We start from the raw sequence: 7,599 nt of genomic DNA on the forward strand, positions 1-7,599 counted from the left end.
TATTACCATCCACTACAAGAAAAGGTACAACTCTGAGTACCTCTGCTGCTCTTGATTCACCATCTGTGATAGATAAACTTGTTTCACCACCACAAGCTTCACATGCTTTGGTACTTACGCTAGATCTGAAAATTCCTCTCATAATTTTGATGATGCTTCATTGTGCTTGATAATGATGGTTCATTGGGATCTTTTCTAGATGCTACGATTGCTAGGTCTAGACAAATTGAAAGTACTCGAAACTCCTAATGAAAATGCTACTACACCTGTTAATTCACACGAGTCTCGTTGAATACTCTAGTGATGATCTTGATGAAGATTATGTAGAACTTGATGATGATTTTATTGATAAATGCAATGCTACTACCGATGCAAGAAAAATTAAAAATTTGCTTGCACAACATACTGTTAGATATAAAGCTGTCTCCCGATCCTAAATTTGCCACATCTCCTATAAACATTAAGGATAAGGATTATGATTTTTCTCTTGATTTGTCTCATATATCTATTGTTGAGAAAACACCTTTTTGTGGTACTGAAAAAGAAAGTGCTTTGTAGAACACATGATTGAGCTATCTACTACGAGTAGCTTGTTTTCTGATGATGTTAAGAAGCGTACTTATTTCGTTGCTAAAATTTTCCCTTTCTCATTAAAGGATGATGCTAAAACTTGGTATAATAGTTTGCCACCTGATTCTATTAATAGTCTAAAATAATTGCTTGATGTTTTCTTCCGGAAATACTTTCCTGCTAGTGCTCAACATATTGCTTTGCAGAGAATTTATAATTTTGATCAGGAAGATGGAGAGAAATTGCCTAAGGCTTGGGCTAGATTTTGCTCTCTTATTAGAGCTCGGCATGAACATGATTTGGAAAAGCATGATTTACTTGACATATTTTATAGTGGACTAACCATTGAGTCTAGGGCATACCTGGATAGTTGTGCTGGTTGTGTTTTCAGGAAAAGAACTCCAGACGACGCTAAAGAATTATTGGCAAGAATAGGCCGGAATCATGATGATTGGTCTACACCTGAACCAACCCCGACACCAATATTGAAGAAGAGGGGTATGATTAAATTAAATGATGAAGATATGAGGGAAGCCAAGAAATCTCTTAAAGAGAAGGGTATTAAATCCGAAGATGTGAAGAATTTACCTCCCATAGAAGATTTATGCAAGATAACTCCCCCTTCATCCATGATTGAGGTACACTCCCTTCAACGCTTTACTAGGGAAGATATTTCGTATTCAAAACCTCCTGCTCAATGCTTAGATGAGTTTGATAATTATATTGTTAAGCAAAATAATTTCAATATGAGAGTAGAGAATCATTTAATGGAAAATTCTCGAGCTATTGGTGAATTGCATGGTATTGTGGAGAGAACCTCCAATGATGTTAAGATGCTTGTTAAACATTTTCATATGGTTCAAACTCAAATTGATCAACTCACTAAAGTGCAAAATGACTTGTTAAAAGATAATTCTAAAGAAAAACATGCTTATGAAGTAACAACTAGAGGCGGTGTTTCTACCCAGGATCCTTTATATCCTGAAGGGCATCCCAAAAGAGTGGAACAAGATTCTCAACGAACTGAAACTAGTGCTCCATCTAAGAAAAAGAAAAAGAAACATAAAAATGTTGTAGAATCCTCTGAGCCTGTTAATGATCCTAATAGTATTTCTATTTCGATGCTTGAAACTGAAAGTGGTAATGAACATGATAAAGATAATGATAAGAATGATGCTTCGATAAAGAAGAGGTTGAAGAAGAACACGAAAAGCATGCTAAAAATAAAAAGTATACTAAAGAAGATTTTATTGCTAAGAAACATGGTAAGAAAGGGAACCTTGGGTTCAAAAGCAAATGCCTTTTCTCGCTAAGAAACTAAAATCAAAGGAAGAAGAACACTATAATAAATTTTGCGATTGGATGAAACCTTTATTCCTGCAAATACCTTTGACTGATGCTATTAAATTGCCTCCTTATTCAAAGTATATGAAAGATATTGTCTCTAACAAAAGGAAAATTCCCAATGAGGAGATTTCCACTATGCTTGCTAATTACTCTTTCAATGGTAAGGTTCCAAAGAAGCTTGGCGACCCAGGTATACCGACTATTCCTTGTTCAATCAAGAATAATTATGTTAGAACTGCTCTATGTGATTTGGGAGCAGGTGTTAGTGTTATGCCTTTTTCTCTTTATAAGAGACTTTATTTAGATAAGTTGATACCAACTAATATATCTTTGTAAATGGCTGATAAATCTACTGCTATTCATGTTGGTATATGTGAGGATGTTCCTGTTCAAGTTACTAATAATTACTTAATATTAACTGATTTTGTTGTGTTGGAAATGCCTGAAGATGATAATATGTCTATTATTCTTGGGAGACCTTTTCTTAACACCGCAGGGCTGTTATTGATTGCAATAAAGGAAAAGTTACTTTCAATGTCGATGACAAGGAGCATACCGTTTATTTTCCCAAGAGGATTGGCAAAGTATGTGGAGTTAATACAATTTCTAATGTGAGAACTATCAAAGTGGGAACTATTGATTGCCCTATATATGAGCCTAAAGAAGAATATCAAACTCTTATGATTGGATCCATATCAATACAATACAAGGTAACATGATTGATTTGAGGTTTAATTCTTCTTATGCTATGTAAAATTTATTTGGTGGCAAGACTTGGTCAACCTTGTTAACAAATTCATTTTATATGCATAGAGGAGCTAAACAACATCTCTTTCTTCCTCCACTTGATCTACTTGTTGTAGCACTTTTGTTCTGCAAAGTTCCTTAGTTAATTAGAGATTCCAAAATCTTTTTCTCCCAATAATAATAAATTTAACACCCAGAAATGTGCATTTTTCAAAGTTTTCAAAAATTCATAAAAATTATACTGTTGGTCTTATTTTTCGAAGAGGCGCACGGGGGCACACAGGAATGACCGATGGGGCACCCCGGGTGGCACCCCACGGGCCGGCGCAGCCAAGCAAGGGGGGCGCGCCACCCTGGTGTGTGGGCCCCTCCTTGCCCCACTTCTTCATCTCTTTCTCCCATCTCATTCTCTCTCCCGAAAAAACTCGCACCAGCTTTCTCTCACTCGCATTTCTGCTCAAGAGCTCAAGATTTCTCGATCTCTTTGCTCAGCCCAGATTTCTGTCTGAAATTTAGCACATTTGCTCTCCGGTATGTGACTCCTCCGATTATCCAAGTAGAGTTTTATTTGGTTGAGTATATCTTGAATATTTTGCTGTTGTAGGTAACATGTTTAGTGAGCTTGCATGCTTGTTCTAAGTGGTAAAAACTAGTTTTAATGCATGATTAGTACTCTAGCAAGTTCCTATAGTAGTTTCCCTCAATTATATGTCGCCAAATCAAATTTTATAATGATTGTTGAAAAATTTCAGAAAATGGAGTGGAATAAGCACCAACTCAACCAACAAGAATTGGAGGTGCAACAGGTTATGAGAGTTCACCGCGAAGAAGGAGTATACCCCTCTTACTACCCGTGCGTTGATTTTATGAGAAGTGCAGGAATCTTGCAAGATGTTCAAAATCTGATTTCCAAGGCAGGTTTGGAAAATTTTGTTGTTGGTAAACCATACCAATATGCAAAACTGACCATGTCTGTAGTGCAAGATTTTGAATTCAATTGGTCCCAGACTAACCCCATGGTTCGATACAAAATTTATAATAAAACTGTCAACTTGCCATTCGATGACTTTTGTGCAGCAATTAGAGTGCCACAATGGGGATCATGCGAGAATATAACGGGACTGCCGCAAGAGCTCTTGAACCTCTACAAGATGATTTGTCATGGAAGAAGCTTCTCAGAGGATGGTGGTAAAATCAGTAGTATTCAACTCCCAGCTATTCGTTACTTTGCTTATTTCATCACCAAGTGCGTTCTTGCTAGAAAGAATGCAAGTAAGTTATCTATCCAGGATTTAGCTTTTCTAGCTGCTGCATTACTAGGTGATAGGACTTACAACTTGGGTGCTTTGATAGCTGATACGTCTCCGACGTATCGATAATTTCTTATGTTCCATGCTACATTATTGATGATATCTACATGTTTTATACACATTATATGTTGTATTTATGCATTTTCTAGCACTAACCTATTAACGAGATGCCGAAGAGTTAGTTGCTGTTTTCTGCTGTTTTTGGTTTCAGAAATCCTAGTAACGAAATATTCTCGGAATTGGACGAAATCAACGCCCAGGGTCCTATTTTGCCACGAAGCTTCCAGAAGACCGAAGGAGAGTCGAAGTGGGGCCACGAGGTGGTGCTACACCAGGGCGGCGCGGCCCAGGCCCTGGCCGCGCCGACCTATGGTGTGGGCCCCTCGTGCCGCCTCTTTACCTGTCCTTCCGCCTACAAATAGCCTCCGTCGCGAAACCCCCAGTACCGAGAGCCACGATACGGAAAACCTTCCAGAGACGCCACCGCCGCCAATCCCATCTCGGGGGATTCTGGAGATCTCCTCCGGCACCCTGCCGGAGAGGGGATTCATCTCCCGGAGGACTCTTCACCGCCATGGTCGCCTCCGGAGTGATGAGTGAGTAGTTCACCCCTGGACTATGGGTCCATAGCAGTAGCTAGATGGTTGTCTTCTCCTCATTGTGCTTCATTGTTGGATCTTGTGAGCTGCCTAACATGATCAAGATCATCTATCCGTAACTCTATATGTTGTGTTTGTCGGGATCCGATGGATAGAGAATACTATGTTATGTTAATTATCAAGTTATTACCTATGTGTTGTTTATGATCTTGCATGCTCTCCGTTATTAGTAGAGGCTCTGGCCAAGTTTTTGCTCTTAACTCCAAGAGGGAGTATTTATGCTCGATAGTGGGTTCATGCCTCCATTAAATGCGGGATTGTGACGGAAAGTTCTAAGGTTGTGGATGTGCTTGTTGCCACTAGGGATAAAACATTGATGCTATGTCTAAGGATGTAGTTATTGATTACATTACGCACCATACTTAATGCAATTGTCCGTTGTTTTGCAACTTAATACTGGAGGGGTTCGGATGATAACCTCGAAGGTGGACTTTTTAGGCATAGATGCATGCTGGATAGCGGTCTATGTACTTTGTCGTAATGCCCAATTAAATCTCACTATATTTATCATGTCATGTATGTGCATTGTTATGCCCTCTCTATTTGTCAATTGCCCGATCGTAATTTGTTCACCCAACATGCTTTTATCTTATGGGAGAGACACCTCTAGTGAACTGTGGACCCCGGTCCTATTCTTTACATCTGAAATACAATCTATCGCAATACTTGTTCTTTACTTGTTCTCTCGCAAACAATCATCTTCCACACAATACGGTTAATCCTTTGTTACGGCAAGTCGGTGAGATTGACAACCTCACCGTTTCGTTGGGGCAAAGTACTTTGGTTGTGTTGTGCAGGTTCCACGTTGGCGCCGGAATCCCTGGTGTTGCGCCGCATTACATTCCGCCACCAACAACCTTCAACGTGCTTCTTGACTCCTACTAGTTCGATTAAATCTTGGTTTCTTTCTGAGGGAAAACTTACTGCTGTGCGCATCGCACCTTCCTCTTGGGGTTCGATACGTCTCCGACGTATCGATAATTTCTTATGTTCTATGCCATATTATTGATGATACCTACATGTTTTATGCACACTTTATGTCATATTCGTGCATTTTCTGGCACTAACCTATTAACAAGATGCCGAAGTGCCGATTCTTTGTTTCTGCTTGTTTTTGGTTTCGAAATCCTAGTAACGAAATATTCTCGGAATCGGACGAAATCAAGACCCGAGGTTCCTATTTTCACTGGAAGCATCCGGAACACCGGGAAGGACCGGAGGGGGAGGCACTGGGCCCCCGGACCATAGGCCGGCGCGGCCCGGCCACCGGCCGCGCCGCCATATGGTGTGGCCACCCCTTCGACCCTCTCGCGCCGCCTCTTCGCCTATATAAAGCCTCCGTCGCGAAAACCCTGATGCGAAAAACCACGATACGGAAAACTTTACTGAGACGCCGCCGCCGCCGATCCCATCTCGGGGGATTCTGGAGATCTCCTCCGGCACCCTGCCGGAGTGGGGATTCATCTCCCGGAGGACTCTACACCGCCATGGTCGCCTCCGGAGTGATGAGTGAGTAGTTCACCCCTGGACTATGGGTCCATAGCAGTAGCTAGATGGTTGTCTTCTCCTCATTGTGCTTCATTGTTGGATCTTGTGAGCTGCCTAACATGATCAAGATCATCTATACTGTAATACTCTATGTTGTGTTTGTCGGGATCCGATGGATAGAGAATACCATGTCATGTTAATTATCAAGTTATTACATATGTGTTGTTTATGATCTTGCATGCTCTCCGTTACTAGTAGAGGCTCTGGCCAAGTTTTTGCTTTTAACTCCAAGAGGGAGTATTTATGCTCGATAGTGGGTTCATGCCTGCATTGACACCTGGGACCGTGACAGAAAGTTCTAAGGTTGTGTTGTGCTGTTGCCACTAGGGATAAAACATTGGCGCTATGTCCGAGGATGTAGTTGTTGATTACATTACGCACCATACTTAATGCAATTGTCTGTTGCTTTGCAACTTAATACTGGAAGGGGTTCGGACAATAACCTGAAGGTGGACTTTTTAGGCATAGATGCAGTTGGATGGCGGTCTATGTACTTTGTCGTAATGCCCAATTAAATCTCACTATACTTATCATGTCATGTATGTGCATTGTTATGCTCTCTCTATTTGTCAATTGCCCGACTGTAATTTGTTCACCCAACATGCTTTTATCTTATGGGAGAGACACCTCTAGTGAACTCGTGGACCCCGGTCCATTCTTTAATACCTGAAATACAAATCGCTTGCAATACTTGTTTCATTGTTTTCTCTCGCAAACAATCATCTTCCACACAATACGGTTAATCCTTTGTTACGACAAGCCGGTGAGATTGACAACCTCACTGTTTCGTTGGGGCAAAGTACTTTGGTTGTGTTGTGCGGGTTCCACGTTGGCGCCGGAATCTCCGGTGTTGCGCCGCACTACATCCCGCCGCCATCAACCTTCAACGTGCTTCTTGACTCCTCTCTGGTTCGATTAAACCTTGGTTTCTTGCGAGGGAAACTTGCCGCTGTGCGCATCACACCTTCCTCTTGGGGTTCCCAACGGACGTGTCAACTACACGCATCAAGCAAATTTACGGCGCCGTTGCCGGGAGGAAAGGTAAAAGGAACTCATACTCCGGTTCCGGGTACGATACTTTTCACGGCGCCATTGTGTTTGTGCTCGAAGCTATTTCCTTTAGATCCTGCAATTGCATCTTTTTGTTTCTTGTTTACACTAGTTTGGCATAATGGACAACAATGAGCTTCTTATTCTATTTCCTGATTTAAAACATGGATTGTTTGATGCGAAAATTAAAAAACCTATGAAATCTTATTTGCATGCTTGGTAGTAATATTAGTATGAACGCTTTGAACACCATTGTTGATAATAATATAGAAAGTTCTAAGCTTGGGGAAGTCTGGTTTTCATGATCTTTTTAGTCCCCCAAGCATTGAGGAGAAAATTTTCTTTGATGATACTTTGCCTCCTATTTC

The sequence above is a fragment of the Lolium rigidum genome, chromosome 7 (assembly GCF_022539505.1).
Source record: "Lolium rigidum isolate FL_2022 chromosome 7, APGP_CSIRO_Lrig_0.1, whole genome shotgun sequence".
NCBI classification, from domain to species: domain Eukaryota; kingdom Viridiplantae; phylum Streptophyta; class Magnoliopsida; order Poales; family Poaceae; genus Lolium; species Lolium rigidum.